The 25,962-nt window shown below is 45.1% G+C and overlaps 1 pseudogene across 1 annotated transcript in view; it reads right to left on the minus strand.

Annotated features, from left to right (window-relative positions):
• The window catches only part of LOC147430345 (DNA ligase 4-like), a 227,597-nt pseudogene that overhangs the window by 36,955 nt on the left and 164,680 nt on the right, over positions 1 to 25,962 (minus strand). The window contains exons 17-20 of the transcript XR_015185782.1: positions 9,112 to 9,195; positions 8,904 to 9,002; positions 8,780 to 8,828; positions 8,607 to 8,694 (exon numbers count right to left, since the gene is read on the minus strand). The product of XR_015185782.1 is annotated as a DNA ligase 4-like (transcript). The remainder of the gene's footprint in view (positions 1 to 8,606; positions 8,695 to 8,779; positions 8,829 to 8,903; positions 9,003 to 9,111; positions 9,196 to 25,962) is intronic.

Here is a 25,962-nt window from a genome sequence, read left to right on the forward strand (position 1 = left end):
CCACCATATCTGGCACTAGACCAGCCATGGGCTTCTTTCCTTTCGTGTCCTCCTTGTCTTCAGAATCAGCTGGCCTTTTCTTTGTAGGACACTTGTAAGCAATGTGGCCAGGCTGCTCACAGATGAAGCATTTGTTCTCTGACCTCAGGACCTTCTTTTGCTCTTCCGACTTGCGAGGAAAATGTCTTTTCCATTTCTTCGCTGGTCCCTTTTCTGATTTAGCCATAGCTTTGTCTTTCCCTGCATTGGCTGGCTCCTGAGTCGCTTTCCGAGCTTCCTTGGGAACATACTTCTTCGCTGAATTTTTCTTGGCTCATCCATCCTTGACGCCAGTATTGAATTCACAGTCTTCTCCCTTGAGCAAACCATTGCCAGTGTTTGCTACCTCGATGAGCTGCGTCAAAGTAGTGACTTTGGTCTTCGTACAGTATTTTCTCAATCCTTTGGGTAGGCCACAACAATATTTTTCAATCTGTTTTGTCAATGGCACAAACCTATAGGAAGTTACTGGAAGTAGAGCTTTCCAAAACTTCCGATTGTAGTCATCGAGATTCTTGCAAGTAGCAGCATTAAGTTGGTGCCATTCTGTCATGACATCTGCTTCAAAGTCATCAGATAACCATGCTGCTGAAAAAATCTGTTTGAAGTAAATCCATGTGGACAGAGCTTGCCCTTGAAGCAATAAAGTTTTCTACCATTGTCCCGCATTCCCTGTCAAGAAAGTGGCTTCCTTGCGGACCTTTGAAGCCTCTGTAAAGTTTCCCCCTGCATAGGCCTTGTCAAACTGCTGGAGGAATGAGAGAGCCTTCTTCCTGTCATCAAACCCTGTAAAGGTCGTGAAAGTCACACCTTTGCCACCTTCTTTGTATGGAGTTGGCCTCTCCAACGGCGTTAAATTGTCATATGGAAGTGACTGAAACATGGGAACACTGTTAGGGTTCATTTGTGTTCCCTGACCGCAATTAAGTTGACCTGGAAATGCCATATTTGGCTGTTGATTTGTAATTCCAACCATGCCAAAATTTGCCTGTGGCATCCCAAATTGGCCCTGAGTGCTTTGAAACCCTGGTAGCATGCTTGTGACACCATACATGGGGTTAGGCATCATCGTTTGAGCACCCCCAAACACTATTCCTGGCGTGTAAAACTGATTTCCAGGTGCATGACCAGCCATGCTCTGGAATACCGATCCACCTCCAAAATAGCCAGGGTGTACTGAAGGTGGTGGGAAGACCTGTTGCATAGCATGTAGGTTGCTTCCCTGCCCATTAGAACTAGCTATAGGCTGCTGAAAGGTGGCGGGCTGAACTGGTAGAGCTTGAAAGACTGGCATCTCAGCCACCTGTTCTTGCACCTTAGGCACAGGTTGTGGAGACTGCATGTTCTCCGTAAAGTGTACAGGTGTTTCCATTGACTGTGCAGTATGAATCACTTGTGCTTGAGCCTTAACAGGCTTTTGAATATGATCCAGTGACCCAACTTGCTGAGACGAAACAGGAGGTTGCAGAAAGGCTAAAAACCTCGGATTCTGCATTACTTGTGTGAACATAGCCACATCCGTAGCCAACTGGGTCCAGAATATATTATCATCCGTCTGTGGTGGTCTTGAGGACTCACCCACTTCATGTGTCTGTTGACCCTGTGAAGAGGAAACCTCTTCAGTCACATCATCTGGTCTGTCAGCCATAATTACAATTCCCTGTGTCTGGTCTATGATCCCTTGTGTCTTCAAGCCCAAACTGACCAAGGCTCACTTCTATGGGAAAAAGTGATTTAATCCCGTCGATGGAACCATGAAACCGGCCTGTTTAATCCAAAAAAGGCGGTAGACTTTACTTCAAACCTTGATTTAGCTTTCACGCATTTAATTTGTCGTCCACTTTACCTGTACTTTCAAGACACAACAAAGGGGAGAGGGATACAGGCTGCTAGATTGCACCTGTATGAGTAGACCGACACCAGATTGGCCCCTAACTTAGGCGCCCCTTTCGGTATTTCTTTATTGTTCAAAAGAGGGAATAAACGTTGTGGTTCCCTACAAGCTGCCCCGCATACACTTGGCTGAATTTCAACTGTTCCAGCCCGATTTCGGCAACATAACTGTGCTAGGACCCTTCACAGTCAGTATTCCCACGCATTGACTGACTTTCCCGACGCATACGGGCACTTTGCAAAACCTGGCCAGAATCTGCAGCACGTTGAATTCTCTGTTTTCAGCCCCGAAAATGCGCCAGATCACCTGTACAGCGGTCCCCTCGCGTCCCCGAACCTCTTGGGGGTATTAGGGACCGTTTAGGGCCAAAACCCTAAACCTGCAAAAATACACAGCAGGCTGTAATTTACTGTTTCGGGCTCCGTTTCGCGTGCCGGTCGCATCCGTAGCAAGTCCTCGAGCTCGCGCACCTGTAGGGCTACTTGCCCTTTGAATTGGACGAGATTTCTGGAGTGAAACCTCTCCGAATTCACCTGTACCTGCGGGGGATTAGCCACTAGCTAATCCAATACCTGTGCAAGAGGCTCTTGCCTCGGCAATCGCTCATGAACCCACACAACTGTACATTGGTCAAATGAAAAGCCCACTAGTGGGGCATAACATACTGCCATAGGGGAGAGAGAGGGCAGTGCGTAGCGTGCAAGGCATCACTCCTGGCACCGCACTGTACATAGGAGGGAAAGCAAGCACTCCATAGCTCTTAACCTGTGATAGAAGCTGAAAATGAGCCTCTCCCAACTTAAAAATCAGCGCCACTTCTTGTTGCATGAGGAAAGTGCACCACAAGGTGCCACTTGGCACATTTATAAGCATTTTCCCGTTTCGAGGTTGCCGCCTAAAAATCTCCCAACCGGTTGCCCAGTTGACTTCACGGCAGAGTAAGAAAATGTTCCCCTTGTCATTCCGGAGGTAATGACGCAAACACATTTTCAAGTCCCAAAATAGCAGTTCCCTAAATTTTAGGAGATGCTACCATTGTATCTTTCTAGGTCATCCGACCCTCTTTGTACACTGTGGCCACATCCAGAACTGAAATGTAGCCTCTGTAGCAAAGGATTCGCTTTGGCTAGTCAATGACCCCACTTTGGCTAACCATAGTCCTTGTCCAACCTTAGTGCTCTCTTGCCCTCAGGCCTGGACTCCCTCTGGTCAGTTCCACACTAGCTATGCAATGCAGGGCAGTTAGATTTCCCGAGGGGTGTTTCCAAAAAGTGAAAGTAAATAGATAATAAGAAAGAAATCAACAAAAAGGATAGATAGTAGTCACACGCTGGTGACAAAAGGCACCAAGCTTATTGCAACCATTGCCTATTCTAGATAAGCCATGGAAAAGTATTGCTATGGATTTTATCTTTGATCTACCGAGAATGCCCAGAGGAAATGATGGTATATGAATCATTATTTGCATGTTTAGCAAACAAGCCCATTTCATTTGTGTCAGGAAGATTTAAATCTGATCAGATGGCACGATTGTTTATGTACATAGTGTTTGAAGTACCATGGTATGCCACAATCTATTATCAATGATCGTGATCCTTGTACGAGGAGTCTGTTTTGGAGCTTGTTTGAAAACATTGACACTATGCTCAAGTTTTCATCCTCATTTCATCCACAAACTGATGGGTAATCAGAAGAGGCTAATTGTATTGTCTTAGATCTGCTGAAACGCTATGTGTCAGATAATAAGGGCAAGTGGAAACACTATTTACCCATGCTTGAGTATGCATAGAACAATATGGTGCATTCGTCAACAAGTAAGGCACCTTTTGAAATTGTTGAGGGTGGCAAAAATGTTCCTCCCATTTTGCACACAAAGGATAAGATTTTTGAAGCAGATCGATATGTAAAACATATGGCTGAAATGTATGAGAAAATCAAGCTTGACTTGAGAAGACTCGAGCAAAGTAGAAAAAACTTGTTGATCGTCACCATCATGAACTCTTGTTTTCACCAGTGGTGATTGGATTCTTTTGCGGTTTGAATAGGCAAGGTTAAAGAAGATGAAGGGCAAGGAAAGGTTGTTTCCAAAGCTCAGCATGCGTTACTATGGACCTTTTCAAGTACTTGACAAGATCAGCGATGTTGCTTATAGGCTGAAAATGCCTGACACTTGGGAGATTCATGATGCGTTTCACATGAGTCTTCTAAGACCCTTTGTGAGTGATGTACCAGAAGATATGCCAGATGAAGATCAACCGGAAGTTGAGAAACTTGATGAGATCTTGGTATCTAAGCAGATTTTGGCACATAAAAAAAGAAAAGTTAAGGGAAAAGTTGCAAGACATTATTTGGTGAAGTTCAAAAACTATCAACCTATGGATGCAAAGTGGATGGAAGAGAGTGAACTGTTAGAGTCACTTTCTAGTAGGTGACTGCGAAGCAAAGCAGGTGTTCTGGTGCATTTAAAGGCGAAAAATAGAGATTTCAACGTGCTGTATTTTCTCTCTAATGAGCGCGGGAAGTCACCCAATGCATGAAGATTTCTTCTAGGAATCCTTCAACTATCGTTGATGCCGAAATTGGGATAGAGTAGGCCATTTTCAGCCCAATAAAAGTCGGACAACACGTAGAAGCTAACATGTTTTCTCCAACAATAAAGAAATAAAGAAATAACTGGTTTTCCAATAAAGAAAATATCAAAAGGGACGCTAACCTTTGGGGCCAACACGGTGTCACTGTCTACTTGGGAGCACTCTAGCTGCAAAGTCGTGATTGTTATGAAGTGTTGAATTCCAATCATAGGTTTATCTGTGACGTTACTTTGTGTCATAAAGTAGAGGTAAAGTTAATCAACGTTTCTGCATCACATTTCTAACGAGGGTCTCAGATACAGATTCTAATCATTGTAACCACTTAGCAATCATATCCAGACCACGTTGATCTTTTCATGGATGTCTTGATAGTAAATCTTATTACTATCAGATTGATATCCTTTCTTTTCACATCTCAATCAAGCAAACCATGCCCATGACCATCCCCACAAGACAGTACATCCACATAGTATGCAATCCACAAATCACACACTTAGTTCACATTGAACACCGTGTTTCAATCATTCAATCTAGCCATCTCATTCCACCTAGAACTCTTGATACACTCACACTAGTATCCAATCAGCTCATCCACATAGACATCTCGATGCACTAGAATCTCATTCAGTTTACATTTAATTAGCCATCACATCCAGATCTCGTTGATCTCTAACAGATGTCTAGATGCACTAAGTTCAAATAATTCATTAGACAAAATACAAGGGCTTAGTTTTAGTCACATGTTGTGGAGTCCTTGCCTCATGCAGAGCAATGGTGCATTGAAGGAAGGGGGGGGGGGGGGGGGGGGGGGGGTTAAACGTGCTAGAGAACGCCTCGGATAGGATTAGAGGCAGCCATGCTACAATGAGCTTGCTCCTTGGGAGCGCCTATGTATGACTTTGAGGATTTTGGATGTATGGCAGCATGCAGGCTTTGTACTGCCCTCATATAGCCTCTCTCTGTCTTAGTCTGCCTGACCGCAGAGTAGGGGGCGAGAATCTATCGAGGATAGATCGTTTCTACATTAGTGACCACATTTGTGACATGGGCAATTCAATATGCATTTTGGCAAGGACTACTTTTTCCGATCATGCGCCAATGAATCTTACTGTGTCAGATAGATAGAGGAGTGGTAGTATAATGCTACGCATCCCAGAGGGCATTTTGCTGGATACAGAGCTCAAAGAGCAGGTTGCGACGCTTTGAACAATGAGTATGGAGACACCAGGGACTGTGCTACTAGAGCTGCCTTTGGCCTTGTGGACCTTGGTCATTTCTTCCTCTACCGCTCATTTGGCTGCGACCATGAAGGAGGAAAACCAGCTCCAACAGGACATTGCTTCCTTAAAGAGGATGCAAGAGCGTCACCCACGTACCCCTTGGATGAAGGAGCAAATGCAGCAAGCTCTCATCACCAATGAGAAGAGGCACTTGTTCAGGCTTGGACACTCCAAGCAAGAAATCAATAGTAACACACGAACAAAAACTGCAAAATTACTGAACTTTACAAAGGGCGGAGAGAGAGAGAGAGAGAGAGAGAGAGAGAGAGAGAAATGAAATGAAATGTTATATTAACGTCTTCAAAAGGCCATAATGACCTATGAGACCCGAAAGTTACAAAGTGGTGGATCTGATACAAAGTCAGAGTAACAAAATAACCTAACAACAGTACAAAACAAAGATATATACTATGGGGTCCTAAGTTGGTCGATGTGAGTCAAGCAAAAACTAAGCAGAAAGATAGGCGGCTTGTTGGGATAGCTGAATCACAAGAGATCTAGCATCAGTCGTTGGCGAACGGCAGAGTTCCACGCCTAGATGCACTAGCCCCAAAGACTAACGCCCCTTCCGATATTTCTTTATTATTACGAGTCACAACGGTACAACTCCCGACGGTCCTCTGCTCTTAGACTCTACGTCCAGATGCTCTATAGAGTGAGGCCCAAGGATCCTTATAAACAGTACAAGGGATGCCCCAAAGCAGAGCCCCAAAAGCGTCAGGTTCAAAAGCACTTTATTGGTCCACCGAGTCCCTATCCATTCAATGAGACGAGTCTTACGGGGAAACTGAAAATTAAAGCTGCTGTAGCAGGGGAAACACATAATTTTTGCCAAGGTTTTGAACATGGAGTAGTCCACGTATGAACGCCTCTGAGGCTGCGGAAGTCCAAATGTGGCTAAAACGTTTGTGAATTATAGACCAATATCTCTTGGCTACCCGCTATGCCTCTGCCTCAAGCCAAGATTCCTCATAGATAAATGCACAACAAGGGGCACTCTATGGATCAACAATCAAGCTCATAGCCAGGTGCCTCGACCCAAGCCATCTGGTACTAACAAAGCAAAGTGTGCTGGTGGCCAAAAGGTCTTCCTCATGCAGCTGGCTGCTGGAGATTACTATCCATTAACCACGGAACTTACTCCTTTCAGCCAACTTCTCATCAAACCATCGCTTAAAATATGGATTATGCAAAGTAGCACAAGAAGAGGGAATACACGTAGGGGAGTAGACCTCTATACCAAGGAGTTTTGTGCCTATATCCTTGACACACGCATCATTTTCATTTTGATTCCATGTATGGATATTATCCAATAGTATGATGTTGCCAGACACAAACCCAATATATCATCTCCTAGACATCTTAAATAAACTCTGATAACAGTTTCGAGACAAAGTCAACCCCATTGTTTAAGATCGCATGCTCCATTCATAGTGTCCATCTAGCAAAGAGTCACATTGTAGAATGCGAATGTCAAGAAAGATCCTATATGGTCTTAATATTTGAAGATCCTCCCTATCTCACATTGCATCATAGAAATTGACGAGAATCCATGGGAAATCCATGCAAGAATCTCAATTGCCTAGTTCATTGCCTTAAAATCGACATTTGAAACTTAAATGGGAAACTAGTCAGTCTAGCCTAATATATTCCTCTACTAATGTGCTAGAGCATCCTCAGACTTCTGCCCACAGATTTGCAGAGCAGAAGCCAGACCCCAGAATACTTATCAATGGCTACAAGACCACTCAGGAAACCGTATAAGTGGCTACTCCCTAGTGTGAGGTTTGTACTCGTGACAAGGGTTCACAGATCGTGAGGCACCTTAAGCACCATAAATTAACTCAAGAGAACTATCTATCCCTGGCTAACTTGGATCCAAGATAGACTCAACTGGAGGCCAATGCTCCAACCACTACACCATCATATACATTCCAAACTAAGCGGGGAAACAAAGTTACTGTTGGGCCAGGTTTACCTTTCAGGAGTGATTCTTAGTGTCACCCTGCACGACACCACTGTACGCACAAGATCTTCTTCATATTTGCACCTACCTTCCCAGAAAACATCTCATTGTTTACTTCAGTTGATACATTGTGATTTTAATTGAGGCAGGTGCTACTCTTTATCCAGGTTATGGAGAAGGCCACCACTGTTTAGTGAGTAGCCATGATGCATCTCAACAAAGCTTCTTGCAATGGCTAAGCTAGCTCTTTATCAATTCAAGGCAAACGATCAGTATAAATAAACCTTTTGCTTCAAACGCCACAATGTGAGTGACACACTGAACAAAATTGGGCACTGTCTTTCCTCCACAGCGTTTTATCTGTATTTGCAGAGCTTCCTTCTCCTCAAAGTTTTCAGTACTGCAAATATCTTTTAGATGATTTCAAGGATCTCTATTGCTTTTGTGTGACTCAAAAGAAATTCAGCAATCATGCAGATTGACAGGATACAGAATATAAGATCCTCAAAAAATCTGTCAAGTTTCTCAATGTGTGACACATCCAAGTTCTGCAGGTGAGGCAAAACTGCCTGATGCCGTTTGGCTTGTAAACATTTTCGAATTTGTCTAGGTTCGTAAAGTTGACTATGCCCTTGAAATCCATGCAACAAGCTATTTCCATGCTCTTTAGCGGCTCTGACTATGTCTTGGAACTCTACAAAGAAACAAGAGTGATAAACCAAGCTCAGGGAGGTCAAACAAATTTCCACAGTTGCTCATTGCCATTGCATCACGTGCTTAGCCTGTCTGTCAAAGAATCTGCCAATTTACATAGGATATAATAGCCAATGCCTAACCTTGCACTCCAAGAGCTTCCTTCCAGCACTTATCATATCGTACTTTGACAATTCGTGGAAAGCGAAATGTCCATCCTGCTTTGAATGACTAAAAATGTTGCAGTCAAACAATGACAACTTGTCAGCAACATATGGATAATGATATCTCATTCCATGCACCAACATTGACTTGCCTGAGTGGGATATATTCGTTTCTCAGAACAAATTTGTAGCACAATCGATCTAAAACATAAAGGAGAGGTTAGAATTGAGCAGCCAAGCAACCGTTGTATAATTCAAGCCAACAAAGCAACTTACATTTCTGGCCTTGATATCCATACATCAGGACATTCATAACGACTATTGGTGACCAAATAACCACATGTTGGCGGAGGCCGCCCTCCTTTTGTGTTTTGTCTAAAAAAAGGTCAAAAGAAACAAAATTCACAGCATTATAATGTTATCATATCCACTTCAATCTTAATTAATAAGGGAAACATATCACATAAACTTCTGGACACCTTACATGAAGTAGGGGGAAAGTTTGCTTTCCAGCAAAGAAAACTCATCTTCAGAGAGACCTTGCCCACATCTACATATGGAAACAAACCTGCTGCCAGAAATGACAATTTTTGCTTTTTTTCTTCTGACCAGCAAAACATCTCGTTATATCAACCATAAACACATAAACACAATCGTCCAACAAAGAAAGGGCGTACAAATTATAAAAAATAATTAGAAACAGGGCATGGGAGTCCGTCATTCCAAACATTGGATATGTTAACCTGGACTCTATTCAAGCACTCTCCTCCCCCTTTTAATGCTTGCAACAACTGAGTAGGGCTCTCCTGCATATTTCCTCCATAATTTCCTGAATGCATTACTATCCCACCTCAAAATGAGCAACATACTGAACAATGCTTGTCAGTGGGTGTCAGTCCTAGACTCCATCCAAGTAACTATCCCAGGGTTATTTCCATGCATGCAAAAAAAACCATATGGTTTGAAGACATGCCCAATGGGTTTTAGTATAATTATAATAATAACTATAATTTAACGATCAAAAGTGGTCTCTATTAGGAATAAAACCTCTTACATGTGTTAGGTCTTCTAAGCATGTAGAGCGAGGAATTCCAAACACCGAGAAAAACTTCACGAGCAAACACATTGTCCAAGAGAAACCTTCCAAGATCTTGAGATCTCCTTAATTAATGACACATGAGTTTGGACGATAAAATACAAGTGAAGATTAGAGTGTGCTAATAACTCACCAATAATTGGTCACCAATCTTACACACAACAAAATCCAAATCAATACAAGCATCATACATCAAATGACATTGCATCTAGTCTCAATGAGAGTTTGGTACTTTACGGATTGTATATGCTTGCAATACAACCAATGCCTCATTTGTCGTTATAGCCTCCTATGGAGAAATTTGCAAGTTGTATTGTAAAGATGCTCGTAATTTCTCATGAAGGTTTGAAATGGGTAGAGCTATATGCAAAATTGCATCCCTCATTTTAAAGCAACAAGGACGCTAATGGGAAATTTGAACATCCTGTTGAGCCACTATATCTAGAAGGTTGGTGCCTCATCACATAGACAACAAATGTTACAATGCGATGTATCTGATACAAAGTCAGATTAACAAAATAAATTAAACTAGGATAACAAAATATAAATACTGCGGAATCCTAAACTAAGCTGATAGGTGTGAAAGGTGTAGCGCGGATAGTGTGTCGTGCTCTCTACAGTGGATGCTCGTCAATGCAATGTGCGTGACAATCTCACTCAAACAGACTGAAAACAAAGGAACAAATAGACAACAATTGAGCTCACAGAGACACAACAGCAGACCACAACATATGACTCGACTATCTCAAAGAACTGATACAGACTCTGGCGTGGTAGCACACTCAACTCCAGCCCAAGACTCACAGGTACAATGGGGTGTCAAGGCTCAAAAATGTGCAGGGATGGTAATGAAGTGCTGTGTGTATAGACTCCTACTCCTCACGACGACGCTGGACCATATATGAAGAAGATAATCCGATGACCCAACAACTACTACTCATGTCCCACCATAAAGAGCCACCAACGGCTCATAAATGTCAGCCAATTAAGTCTATCTCCAGACTAAGTGGTGATGGTGACCTGGCCACGATGTCCACTAGAACCACCATCGTATCCCTGCCACGTGTCGCTGGCCAGCCCAGAGAGTCCGTGCAGTGTGAACCAAATCAGACCAACTGTACTAACTGTGTGTCTTGTGAAAGTGACACTGTAGCCTGCTACAGATTGCCCGCCACAAAACCGCTCACCATCTCGGTGAGACGAAATACTAAAAAAACTGTGAAAGAAAACCACTAGGTACCGCATTTGTACGTCTTTCTTGAAGCAAGTGCTAGGCCCAGCCATGAGCTTACATGCCTCAAAAGTGGAGTTAAAAACACTGCACTGCTTGCAAACACCTTAAGCCTTTGAATAGGCACGAACCCAGCATGATTGCATAGTCCAAGAATCCCAATTGGCAAAACAGAATGAGGCTTCACAACGAAGAGATATACTTGGTTGGATCCAGCGCATCTTTATCCTCCATAACCATTGTGAGAGGAAAATGACATGGTCCATGCTTGCAGATGAAGTTGCTCGAAAATAGGGATGACCAGAAGCTCCAGTAATACCGCAACTAAGGTTAAGCGCCATCGTGATGGCAGAACGAAAAGCATTTATAGCAACGGAATGGCAACCAGGTGAATGCTAGAAAGCCACAAGGAAACAGCTATAAGGATCTTCATCTTGCTCGTATGCTGTGAAACACCAAAAGACCTGCTTCAGAAACTACAAAGCTAGTAGAAACTCCAAAGCTAGCAGCCCTGACAGAGCAGAGTGGAAAGGGTGGGTAGGGGGGTTGAGGGCTAGATAGGGGCGAGGGGGGGCTAGATAGGGGGTGGGTAGGGACGAGGCCTAGGTAGGGGGTGGGTAGGGGGCGAGGGGTCGACAAGGGGTCTTCCTCATTTATGTATGCAACACGAGGCTGGATATTCAATTTGCAGTCTCACAGATCAACAGATTTATGCATAGCCACGGTCTAAGCATTGGCAGGCAATCAAGAGGATTTTTCGCTACTTGAGTGGCACTTTGCATCTTGGCTTGTTTTATCCCAAGGGGGATGCCAGATTTACCTGCTTTTTTAGACTCAAATTGGGCTGGTTGTTATGACACGTCAGTGTCCACAATTGGTTTTTGTTTCATGTCGCTTTCCAAAACTGTCTATTCAAAGAAGGCTTCGGACCCTTTTCCAGAGTCATGAGCTATTAGGATCAGAGATGCCTTGAACTGTATCTAATTGAGTTACACAGACACAGAGAGTTTACTAAGGAGATCTAAAGAGAAACAATCCTTGCGACAGACTACTGATTTCTTCACACCAAACACTCAACAGATAGAGGAGTACCACCACTGCAAAGCTCCGCTCATACTCACACCCGCGGTACTCTCATTGACCGAGCATTGGAGCTAGAGAGATCGAGACGCCCGCAACTTAGAAGAGGAGCTTCACAACATCGACGGAGACTGCAACAGAGGATTTGAGCCATCCTAAACCGGCATCCACAATACAGATGGGGATAGAAACATGACCCATTTTATTACCCTTGAAATGATATATTAACATCGTAAAAAGGCCAAAATGACCTATGAGACCACTATATTACAAACTGATGAATTTGATACGATGTCTCGGTATAGAAAAGAGATGCTAAAATGAATCTTGAAGTGCTACTAGTTGGAACTATGTCAAGTATGTGTGATCACTGATACAATCAGTGCCGAATACAATCTCTCTCTCTCTCTCTCTCTCTCTCTCTCTCTCTCTCTCTCTCTCTCTCTCTCTCTCTGTGTGTGTGTGTGTGTGTGTGTGTGTGTGTGTGTGTGTGTGTGTGTGTGTGTGTGTGTGGGGAAGAGACGTGTGTGTGTGTGTGTGGTGTGTGTGAGAAATTACGCGAGGCAATTCTCTGCGCTCTGTCGCGAACCAATCTGCACGCTGCTCCAGCCCACTGCGCCTGCGTCGCGGCAGGTGTCTGTGAGTGTGTGTGTGTGTGTGTGTGTGTGTGTGTGTGTGTGTGTGTGCGCGCGCGCGCGTGCGTGGTGTGTGCACTGTGTGTGGGGAGAGAGGTGGTGAGCTGTTGCTATCGCGTGACGAAATTCAGCCCTCTGACCTCTACGCCCTGCTGCAATTCTCTGCGCCTGCGCGAGTCTGTTGTCCAGCGTGAGTCTGCCCTGCACGAGTCTGTTGCGGGAGACTTCTGCCTAGCGCGACTTTCTGCCTTGTGTTGCAGACGAGGGCCTCCTCTTGCCCGGCGCCAATGTCAGTGGGCGTGAGCCATCACTACTACAGCGGCAAACCCTTACAGACAGCGCCAGTTGAGTATCAAGGCTGCCCCACGCAAGGAACAGGTTTTGTGCATGCCTCTGTTTTACTGCGCACAGCCAATAGGCAGAGACAACTGGCTACATAATTCAGGCCTGCAGATTTAGACAACCAATACCTGCTCGTTGCTGTCAGAATTTGGATCGAACTGCTGCAGAAACAGAGTTAGAGAGTTTGCATTTACGCACAAATTATAGTATTACAGACAAAGTTTAAATTACAGTATTGCAAGCAAATTTTTTTAGCACATGTATGAGTTCTATGGGAGATGTACATATCTCTGAGGTCTTTGTAAATAGATAAAGCGTCAAATTACCAAAAAAAGAAAAAAAGAAAAGGAAAAATAGTGTTTGCTTTAGTTCTCGATTGTGGTCTAGTTGATGCAGTCAGAGTTCCCGTGCATCTTCAAGCGTCGTAGAGCCATGGAGAGTGTTTCGGAGAGCGCTTCTGAAATCAAAACTTGTCTGTATGAAGACTTCGAAGAGGCCCGAAAAGCTTGGAATGGTCAGGCACCTGCCCTTGACGTGCGAATTCCAGTACAGGACCTGATGGATCCGGTAGCGCAATATGCCATGAATACGGTCATATTGTTTTTCCCTGGAAAAATGCCTGTTGTACAGGATGTCGGACAGTGGGTTGATTTACTACTCAAACGCCAGGGTGTCCGAGGCGTTTATTTTGGTGCTCGGGGTTTCTATGAGGTATTGTTGGCAGATACCGAGGCCAGAAATCTCTTGCTGGAGATGTCTCCTCTCTTTTTTGGCACGCAGATGACTCATGTTCTGCCTTGGGCACTTACGAAGGACTATCAAAGTCTTATTCGTCATGAATGTCCTATGTGGGTGGAAATTGTTGATTTTCCACGTACGTGGAGGCATTTCCTTCCTTTGTTGGCTGCTCAACTTGGCAAGGTCATTTGCCCGCCGAAATTGGACACGAACACTAACAGGTTTTGCATTCTGTGGGATACAGATAAGCAAACTCCGGATGGAATTATGGTGGATTCAAGGGATCCTTGGGGGGCAAGCACCCTTTTAAACTTAAATGGGGCAAATTTGCTAACTCCTGTTTTAGATGTGGTAAATTCGGTCACATGCAATCTGAATGTCCTGAACCTGTTTTGCAACCCCCTCTTTCGGTTGTTCCTTCCTCTGCTCCTGCCCCTGCCCCTGTAGGCAAATCTGTTGTTGAAGCTAAATCGAATGGAATCCCTGTAATGAAGGTGGCTTCTAATGCAGATAAAGGGAAAAACAAAAATTCGCCGTCTGCAGATGTTGGGAATGTAAATACAGGGAAAGGAAAAAATGTTGCGTCCACTGATGTTGGCTCGTGGGCGATACCTAAAAAGACAGTAAAAATTCGTACTCCACCTTCATCTCGTAATTATGTTCCTCTGGTTAATGCCAATAAGAATGTATCATTTAAGCAACTTCCCTGCAATGACAATCGCACGTTGATTGACGCTTGGGAAAAAGCAATGCACTCTTATAAGGATGTACTTTTGGACGAGGCTTCCACTTCTCAGGCAGTCTCTATGGAAAAGTTTCCTGCTTTGACTCAACGGATGGGTACTAGCATGGATGTGGTGGATGGAGATGTCCATATGGGCATCTCGACTTGATCCTTCCGTTTCGTGCCGTTGTAAATATGGGTTTTAATGCACAGTCGCATTAAATGCATTTCATATAATGTGCGTGGGTTATGTAACCTGGACAAATGGCGACTGACCTTGTACTATGTACATACATGTAAGGCAGATATAGTGGTTTTGCAAGAACACAACCAGCATGACTTCGTTGGTCAGTGTTCTTATTTTGTAGGTTACTAGATTGCATATGCTGATTAGCATGATTACTCAGGTTTATTGATGTTGGTTCGGCATGAGCTTCAGCTAGTTCTCTTGTATAATGATCCGAACGGCCGTTGGATGGTGATTCAATGCTTGTTGAACGGTCAGGTGTATGAATTTGGAGGTGTTTATGCGTATACATCATCTGGACAAAGGGCCGCTCTATGGCGAGACATCTCTTCTCGCTCATGGACCTCGAGTGCATTCCTTTGCGGTGATTTTAATAATACCCCTGACATGGATGATAGTACTACTGGCAATTCACATATGTTGTTTGCGGAAAGGCAAGCATGGGATAATCTCTTTGCTGTTACTCATATGACTGATATATGGCGGCATTTGCATCCCAATGCATCTGGTTTTACTTTTCAGCATGTTGCCCATTCTTCTTATCGAGCGCGGTTGGATAGATGGTATTTGCTTAATTTGCAATAATATGAGGAATTTGTATGTGAGGTTCACATCAATTACACCTTGCAGTTATCGGATCATCACCCTGTTTTGTTGGATGTGAGATTTGGGCAGACTCATTGTGATCGGGCTCTTCCCAGGAAACGTTTGCTACTTGTCAATAATGCTCATCTCACACATGAGGTTTTTCGGGGAATGATCTCTGAGGTTATTCCTCCTCTGTTGGTTCATATGCATCTGGATCTTGATGCCGCTTGGTATCGCTTTGTGATGAGGGTGCAAAGTGTTATTTGTGACTATGGCAAGCATTACATGCAGTGCACTCGAGGCGAAGTCAAAGATGCGAAGCATGCTTGTCAACGACTGCAAGAGTTGATTGATTTGCGGCCTCTGTCCGATTCTGAGTTGTCGGAGCTATGTGAAGCCTCTGTGTGTATTTAGCGTAATGACAAGTGAAAGCTAGCTAAATGGCAGACGCGTGCTCGTCAACAGGCTTTCATGGACAAAGGCTGTGCTTCAAAGCAATTTTTTAAGCATTTACATCATTCTAGAGTCTCATGTGCAATCAAGCGTGTTATGCTTTCCTCGAGTGTTTGGACTTCTTCAAAGCAGGAACTTGCGGATGCCATGGTTTTGCATTATCGACAGGTGTTTGCTGCTCCTTCTCAGACATCTTTGGCTGCTTGCCATGCTCGTCAATTGATGCTTTCCTTTGTTACTCCGATTATATCCCCGCAAGATGCATGTGATCTTGAGGACTCCTTCACTGCTTCAAAATTGCATAGTGCGTTGCTTGCTTTGGGCCGTTGGCGGTCTCCCGGCTGGGATGGGCTTACTGTGGAATTTTTCCTCTCCTTCTGGGAGGACCTTGAACGTCCTCTGCTTTACATGATTAATGCGGCATGGGAGAAACAAGATTTGCCGATATCTTGGAAAGAAGGTTTACTTAAATTGCTGCCTAAGCAAGCACTTTGTGAGCGATTCTCTCATTGGAGTCCGATTACTCTGATGCCGGTGGTTTATAAGATATTGGCTAAGATGCTGGTGCACCGCATTAAGGACCATCTTTTTGCAGGACTCCATCAAGCTCAATATGGTATCATTCCACGTCGCCAGTTTATGGATAATTTGGCTAATGTTTTGATCGGCATGGAGTACGCTAAGTACACTCAACAAGATGTATTGGTTATGCAAGTTGACATTGAAAAGGCCTTTGACACTGTACAATGGGACTTCATTGTCGCCACCATGACGTGTTTAGGGTTTGGTCCTAAATTCGCCAATGTGGTTTATTTTTTGTATGCATGTAGCACGTCTTCAGGGATTTTGGAAGGTGAATTAACTGAATCGTGGCCTCTTGGTTGTTCGGTCCGGCAGGGCTGCCCCCTTAGTGCTCTGTTGTATGCTGTTGCTACTCACCCATTGTTGACTTATCTTGATCACTTGACCTCTGTTCAGAGTCTGCATGGTCTGCAGTTACCTTCGGGTCGTACATTCGTTGGCCAGGCTTACGCTGATGATTCATTATTTATGCCTCGTAATCAACAGGCGAATGTCAAGGTGATTATGGAAGCCTTGGAACTGTTTGGCATTGCGGCTGGGCTTAAAGTCAATTTATGTAAATCGAAGCTTTTGCCTCTCCGTTCTTGTGATTGGCATAGTCTGTTGTGGCCAGGTGAGATTGTGTCTTCAAATGTGATCACTAGGCATTTGGGTTATCCAATTGGCTGGAATGTTACTCACTCTCAGAAAGTCAATTGGGTCATGCAACGCTTGAATGCCAAATTGCATTACTGGAAGCTTTCTACTTGGCCTTTGCATGTTCGTCTACGAATTGTTCAAAGTATCCTGTTGGCGTATGTTCAGTTCTTTTTGCCATTGATGCATTGGCCTCGGCGATGTCTTGATTCTCTTATGTCGGACATTATGTCTCATTTGTGGCAGACTCATGCTACGAAAAAAGGCTTACGCTTGATGTCGATGGAGAAGCTTTGCACTCCTAAACGTTTTGGTGGACTTAATATCTTGGATTTACGCAGGCATGTGTTTGCGCGGAAAGCTATGTTGTTGCCCACTCTTATGCAACCAACTCAGCCTTGGACTTTGATGTTTGCATTCCTCGGTCAGCATGTTGTTACTTCTGCTTTTGGCCATTGGCAACCCTCTCTCTGGGAGGTGGTTTTTGGCAAGATGGAAGGACACATTCCTGGATGTCCACTTGCTTCCTCTTTAGTATCTGCTTGGAAAGAGGTTACGATGCATTTATCATGGAATCCTCGACAGGAAGGTGATTCGATCCGATTGGAAAGTCTCCATTGGGATCGGGCATTCTCTCTTAATTTGGTCGACCGCTCACATCGTCAGGCTTACTTTCTCCCTGGACGTGGCATTCGTGTGGTTGAGGATGTGGTCGATGAGGCTGGGTATACTTTTGAGTTTTCCTTTACTGCTCGTCGTTTTGGGTTGGGCATGCATTACCGTCAGTTTTGGAGAGAGCTTCAAAGCATGTTGCTCGACTTTTTGCCTGTTTCGCCTTTGCCTGATGGCAATCGCATGTTTGATTGGGCCTTTCAGGAGACGCCTTTTCAAGATATGTCTGCAGCTTGAATTTATGCTATTCTTCTACCACGAGCATGGCTTGATGGTCATTGTAATGCCATTTGGCGCATGCACAAATCTGACCTCTGGTGGAGGAGGCTCCTCTCTACCTTGTGGAAAAGCCATTTGCCTTTGAAGGAGCGTCTGTTTCTTTGGCGTTGTTTGCTTGGAGTGCTTCCCGTTGGCACTTTCCTTCGGGCGCGTCATATTCGTCCTCCTCCTTGCGTTCGTTGTTCGACTGCAGAAGAGGATATTTGTCACTTGTTGTGGGATTGCTACGTTACTAGAGACTTCCTTCGCCATGTATCGGCGTGTATGCGGCTCCGTTTTCCTGGGGTTGTCTTTCACAAAAGGTTCTGGGCATTTGGCATTTTCTCACCGACGTTACAACGTTTTGCGGTCTTCTTCATGTGGGTCAGATACTGGCTGGAGTCAGCGTAATGCTTACATGTTCCATCGTACTCATGCGGATCCGTTTCCTCTCTTCAGGCTTTCTCTTCGGCAATCATTACGATTTGCTTTGGAAGCTAGTGATATCACCTCAGAGATGCATCAGCTTTCATATGAATGTTTTTAGTTACGTTCTACAGTTGAGGAGTTATGTGCTCTTCCCCTTGTATATGATCTTTTCAGTGGGTTTTCCTCGCTTTGAGGTTTCCCACTAGTAAATTAATCAATCGATTTACAAAAAAAAAAAAAAATGTGTGTGGAAGAGACAGGAATATACCTCTACATTGCTATTTGCTACTTTCCTCCGAGTACGTCAGTATATCCACCACCCAAAGGACGTCCCCCTTTTCTATTTTGGATGATGAGATATGAGAGTTCTGTAGGGATGGTGACATTATCATCCTGGGGGACTTCAATGCTAGGACTGCCCCATCACCAAACAATATTTTATGATACTTCGGAGGAGATGCTGAGGGAGCTCGATGTTGCAGAGAAGGGCCTATCTAGATTATCACAGGATCTGGAGCATACCAAGTACGGACGGTACTTGATCGACATGGGGACTGCACATGGATTGGCCGTTTTGAATGACCTACAGAGATTTCCCACTGCGGGAGGTTTTACATGCTTTCCACATAGACATGGAGCAAGTACAATGGATTATGTCATGGCACAGCCGAGCTTTATCTCTAGTATCCAAGACCTCACAGTTGGACGCAGACATGTTGGTGTGGCAAGAGATCATGCCCTTGTGTTGATGACCATCTCTTTCCAGTATAGTGTAGCATACATATCATGGATAGCAGCCCCTACTCACTACACCTTTACACGGGAGACGGACTCTGTCTACATGGATGGTATCTACAGACGCCTGTGCACCGGTTGAGCTTAGACGACCTCTAGAGGAGCTTACTACTATACTGACTTTTTTTTTGTTATATCAGATTGAATTACAAGTGGGAAACCTCAAAGCGAGGAAAACCCAAGCTGTAACTCAGAAACATTCAAAGTAGAGCTGGTAATGGCTAATAGGGAGCTCATCCAAGTCATAGGCAACTTGAAGAGACTGTCTAAGAGATATCTTGAAGAAAGAAACATATTCCACTTGAATCTGCTGAAACATGAGGGAATTCCCTGCTTTCCACACTGTCCATAGTACCCAGAATCTAACCCAGCCGATAGTATGCATACGGCCGAAGCAAAGGCGAAATCACTCCAAAGATCCAAAAAAATTTACCAGATTGTGATCCAGGGAAACCCGAGCAAAGAGCTGAAGAGATGCTATCCACAAACTGTTGCATACGAGAACAAGACCACAGAAGATGTGATATATTCTCAATTCCTGCACCACAGTGAACGCATCTCGAAGAGTATAAACATTGCATGATGCAGCAACAGAGGCATATACCCACACACCCAGCCTGAGCAAAGACAACATTCTGAGAGCATACCCCAGAATAACTGGTTTGATGAAGAGTGCTGTGAGACGAGAGCCAAGCTTTAGAGGGAGGTGCTTTTGGGGGACTTCCCTCATAGACAGTCACAGATTGCCTTCCGACGCCTAGTGCCGCAAAAGAACAGGGCATTTTTGGCTCGACTAGAGCAGGATTTATATTAGCTATTCTTAAGTCAGGACTCAGGTGAGGCATGGCGACTCTTTCATGAGCACTCCCCCTTTCCTGCCATTACTTCTACAGAGGCTTGGGGCCAGTATGCAACATCTCTATACACAGTTCCTGGACAACCACCTCTTCCCGACCCCCCCGAGCCATGCCCACATACATGTGCTTTTTTCGCTGTTGAGATGGTGAAGAAGGCCATTGATAAGATGAGAACAGGGAGAGCATATGATCATGATGGCTTCGTGGCTGAGCATTTTATACATGCCAAGGATCTGCTCGCAGAGCTTCTAGCAGTGATGTTCAGTTGTGCTATCTGTGAGGGCCTGCCTGATACTTGGAGTTTATCTACTATTGTACCTATCTTCAAGTCAGGAGACCCTATGGAGCTTGGGATTATCGCACTGTCATGATCGGACACACATTGGCACGGATGTACACATCCATTCTTAAGCAGCAACTGAGTATATGGGCAAAAAGAGAGGGTATACGCACAGCCGAGCAAGCAAGGTTCAGGAGAGGTTTTTCTACTCTTGACCACATTCTGACACATAGAGCCATTATTGAAGAGGACAGATCACATGGGAGACGGATTTATTGTAGCTTTGTGGACTTCCGCAAAGCAATTGAGAGAATGCCCAGAGCTAGATTGATAAGTAGACTACAGGAGATGGGAGTACCCACAGAGTTGATTTGGGGGATCATGGCATTATACAGGTCAGTAGTGGGGCATGTACCCACTATAGAGGGGTTATCTACATTAGTTCACTCCACTATTGAGGCGAAGCATGCTGCCCGCTCTCTCCTACTCTATTTGGTATGTATGTAGATGAGATTTCTAACTATATTGAGAGAGAGAGGGAGGTAGAGGTGCACAACAAGCAAGGACATGGATTCCACTATTATTATATGTTAATGATATTGTGTTGATTTCTCACTCTCCAAAGGGGATGCAAAGTCACTTGGATGCTTTACATATGTTTGCCCAAGACAGTGGTTTGTCTGTCAACATTGGTAAAACCAAGGCTATGGTGTTTAACACCATCCACAGTGGACCAAGAGATCAGCACCCACCTACCTTGGGGTGGTCTTTAGTGGACCATCATTTTCATTGAGGAGAGCAGCAAAGACTAGACTGACCAGAGCATATGCTACATTGGGTGGATTGGAGAGGATGTGTTCACAGATTCAGTTTCAGGAGCCTCGGACGAAGCTCTGGCTTTTTAACACTCTACTGGCTTCCGCATTGCTATATGGAGTTAGGATATGGGGACCTTCATTGGACCATCACGGGAGGTCGGGTCGCATCGATGGATAGGGAGACATGGAGAAGCCTCTGGTCTCTAAGATCTCGCGGCTTATTAGAGCCAAGGCTTTAGTACCACATGACATTATTCGAGCAGAGCTAGCTACGCCCCCACTAGTGGTTGAGGCGATTACCAGATCAGTCTCCTTTATACACCGCTTGTGGGACCTCCCTAGAGACAGATATGCCCGCCTAGCACTTGAGTCCTCTCGAAAGTTAGCTATGCAAGGAGATATAGCATGCTAGTATGGGGAGATGACATCATGGTTTGAGGTACATGTGTTCAGCATGGACAAATTGCCCCCCTTCCAATACTCATAGGATACACCCTCTCTGACTCGTACACAATCCGAGATCACTAGGCTTGTCCGCTAGGACCTAACTCAGCTAGATACCAAGAGGACTTGGATACAGCAAGCACAAGAGATGGGCACGAAGATGGCTTTCTATAGAGAGCATCTTCTCCAGCTTATTGAGGATGGTTTTGTGACGAGGCCCAGATACATGGACACCCACTTATCTCATGGGATATGATGTGCTATTGGCCAGATACACACATCTTCACACCAGCTTCGAATTGAGACTGGTAGATACAGTGGAGTACCAGCATAGGCCAGCACATGTCCCCTATGTCACATAGAGCCTGAGGCAGAGTTGCACTACACATGCCATTGCCCAGTTTACTACGAAATGCTATATTAATGTCTTCAAAAGGCCAAAATGACCTATGAGACCAAAAAGTTACAACGCGGTGAATCTGATACAATGTTTGAGTACCAAAAATAATAAGGTACTAAACAAAGGTTACTAAAGAATTATTTGGCTTCCTTCTACAGTCCCAACTCCTTTTTGTTTGGAGTTTACTACCCAGAAATTCCACATGTCACATAGCCTACTACATAGGATGCTTAAAAGCCTACATACTACACCACCATGTTTAAAACTTTATGCACAAACACAAAACCATAGAAACTTAAGAATTTAGAATTTAGAGACTAGCTTGTTGCTCAAGCTGCACACGGTACACCAATCAATCAATGACCATCAGTCAATCAGGCATGTAGTAGAACAAAAAGTGGAGAGATGGAGCCTCAAAGTAATGAAGTAACCTCCAAACAAAAAGGAGTCAGGATTGTAGAAGGAAGCAAAGAAATATTCAGGAGCGTAGTCTCCTGAATCCAAAACATAAGTAGAGACTAGAGGCTAGAATCTAAACTGTAGAGTCAACACCATAAGTAGAGGTCCAACACCATAAGCAGGCGGCCAACCGCAATGAGCTCTGACTCTAACCATAGCTCACATCCTCATCGTCATAAGCGGCGCAGTCATCACCATCATCCTCGTCCTTGTTCTCGTCCTCATCCTCATCCTCATCACCACCAATTGAGCATGATGTCCAATATGATTGGTACGAGCAATGGAAATAGGCTCTACTGCATATGTAGTACTCTCTGCATTGTGCAATGGCCTCCTGAACCTCTTGCAAGGCAAGCAAGCGGTCATCTTTTTCCTTATTGAGCATTTCTAATGTGCCCTCCATTCGCTCATAGCCGCGCTCTTTACTTTTGATATGAGCCTCAAGTTCGTGTGTATATACACAAGCTTCTCTGTATGAGATGGGAGTAGCCTGTTTCTTCTCTTGATATGAATGAAAGAGAAGGTGCTCCAATTTCTCTCACATGGAGAGGCACATGTCCCTTGAGAAAGAACCCTTAGAGCAAGAGCTTGCAAAGCGGGTGTGCAAGCCCCAAAAGTTTCCCACCATTTCACTCCCTCTTGCACCCTGTTTTGATCTCTTTGCAAATGGATGAGCAAATGACTTGCTTTCAGCTTTATAAATGTCAAACTCATCAATTAGGATGCCTTGCCAGGTCAAATCACCCTTAGTGTACCTATCATCCATCCTTCATGCACCTCACCATCACTTTCTTGCCCTCTTCATCGCCATATAGGATGCAACATGTATCCAACACCATGTAACAGTGTGTGCATCATATTGCTTTCAGCTTTATAAATGTCAAACTCATCAATTAGGGTGTCTTGCAAGGTCAAATCACCCTTGGTGTACCTGTCATCCATCCTTCATGCACCTTGCCATCACTTTCTTTCACTCTTCCTCGCCATATAGGATGCAACATGTATCCAACAGCATGTAGCAGTGTGTGCATCATATTCCATCTTTCAATGCATAGATCCCTAATCTCTCTCATCTTTGCAACATCAATGCCTTGCATGTTTTCAATTTGCTCTACTATGCGATCTGCAAGCTCGTACATAAGCCCCATGCTGGCTCCTCCCTATCAAACGAGAATTTTCAAAATGGAAGCACAATCAAAATGGTCATTCCGAGGGACAACCAGTTTTCTCAATCCAAATCGGAGCTCTTGATATCCTGAGTCGTTGATTTCCCAAAAGTATCTCATCCAATAAGAAGTCTCATTCCAGATCGGAGCTCTTGATTTCCTAGGTTGTTGGCTTCCCAGAAGAATCTCATCCAATAAGGAGTCTCATTCCAGATGGGAGCTCTTTATATCCTAGGTCGTTGGCTTCCCAAAAAAATCTCATCCAATAAGGAATATTCAGTGGTTGGCAAATCACAATGCAACACAAATGCTCACATATGCATGTTACAAGACATAGAAACATAAAGTCGTCGATAAACAAAAAGACACAAGCAATACAGAACGCTGGCTACTGTTGTACATTGCCCCTGCCGCCATCGCTCAACTCCCTCCCTTCGCCCTCGCGCTGCGCTGCATGCGCGCAAGTGCTGCCTGCTCTTGCGCGCAACCCACCACCCTGCTCGCTCTTTTGCCCTCACGCATCAGCCCCCCACCCCCTGCTCGCTGCCTTCAACTCCCCCATCTCACTTCTCCCTCGCACAAACCCCCCCTTGGGCTATCGGTTTCTCCTTGCGCCTCGAACTTGAGGGGCTGTCCTTCGAAGTCAAAGCTCCTCAAAAGTCATTTGGTTCTGGTTATTCGCCCCACTCACACCAGTAGACACAGATGGAGGCTCATGCTCCGCCCTAGACTATGCAGAAGCCCCCTCGCCCAACCCTGCAGAGCCCACCATCCGACTTGCTCTCTCACCGACAGAGCAAGCAAGCCTAGCCACAGAGGTGGAACGCCTCCAACAGGCGACTTCTGTCATCTGCAAGATCATTGGCACCCAACCTAGCAGAGGAGAGGTGCGTGATCTTCTCCAAGCCCACCTTTTAGCAGAGGTAGGCAAGATTCTCAATGTTCAGTTTCTTGGGCGTGGCTACTACCAGATAGAGTTTGAGACTCCAAGATGGCATCCAAGGTCATTGCCATGAGCCCCTTGGCCATCCGAGCAGTTCGGGCACACTTTCGACAGTGGCGTCATGGTTTCGACCAAGCTAGCGACGTTCTTGTCAAGGAGGCAGACCTGCCGATCTCAGTCTGCTTTCCCGGGAGTACCTTCCGCTCCTTTCCACGATAGGCTCAGAGATTGGGCCTGGAGACACCTCGCACTGTAACAAACTGCTAACGTGTCGACATACTGAAGAACGGAGCCACCGGCTTAGGGGCCTAAACCCTAGAAGAAGCAAAAGCAACAAAAGAAGCAGCAACAGATTTTCGAAGATTGCGTAGCTGTTGATGACGTGGCAGCTTTCCAAAAAATACGTTGGCTGCTGACGTGACAGGCGTACGGATTTCCGTGTTGTGCGTTGGCTGATAGCATGGCAGTTGTACGGATTTCTGTGATTTACGCTGGCAGCTTTTTGGGCATTGCTTTTGGACCAAATGCTTTTGAGTTTGAAGGCTTTTCACTATAAACTGCTTTTGGGGCCTAGGGCCTTTAAATATGAGGCCATGGGCTCATTCTCTGGCATGCTTCCTGGAGAAGGTGCAAAGTCTGGAGTACCGGCTTGTACTGTGTTGATGCAATATAAAGAAATACCGAAAGGGACGCCAAGGTTTGGGGACAATACTCTCTGGGGTGGAATTCAGCCACTCCGTGTGGTGTGTCGTCTCTCTCTCTCTCTCAGTTCAGTTGTTATTGAAGTGCTAAAAGTTTGTTCAGTCTGCTCTTTTCTATTGGCACGTGGTGCCCGTCTTGTGACACCCACAGCAACCTTTGTAGCTCCCAAGGCGACCGACATCCCCACAGTACGTGTTCTGGTTCGAGACACCCACACTCTCCCGAAGGTCATTCTACTATCTCGGGTAAGTGGCGGTTGATTCCGTCAGAGCGTGGAGTATTCGCGCCTCCCAATCAGTGTTTTACGTCGTCAGATGGGCCATCTTGCGAAGGACTGTCCACGGAGGAGACCCCAACCTTCCGGGCTCAGCCCTAGCTTTCAATGGCTGGCCAGCAGCAGCAAATAGAGTCACAAGGTACGCAAGCAGAGCCACCCTCCGAGCCTGGGGCTGAAGCGGAGGATTGGCAGCAGGCACGTGGTCGGCGTCGAGACAGGGGCCACCACGCAAGCCTGGCACTCAAAGTGGTTCCCAGGCTCGAGTCCAACAGCAGTGGGTTCCCACAAGAAACCGTTTCGACCCTCTTAAGCAAGACGAGGTCCCCGCTCCACCCTCCACCTCAACCTCACCTCCGACAGCACCCCCCCCCCCCCGCCCCCCCGTGGCCGTTGGCCAAGTTCTCAGTGACACCTCTAGACTCGGCAGAATGTAGGCACATTATGGTTCACTTCTTTGCTGACACGCAGAGCCCGCCATGCTAT

Source organism: Adiantum capillus-veneris, chromosome 22, assembly GCF_014529385.1.
Source record: "Adiantum capillus-veneris isolate H3 chromosome 22, ASM1452938v2, whole genome shotgun sequence".
Taxonomy (NCBI): Eukaryota; Viridiplantae; Streptophyta; class Polypodiopsida; order Polypodiales; family Pteridaceae; genus Adiantum; species Adiantum capillus-veneris.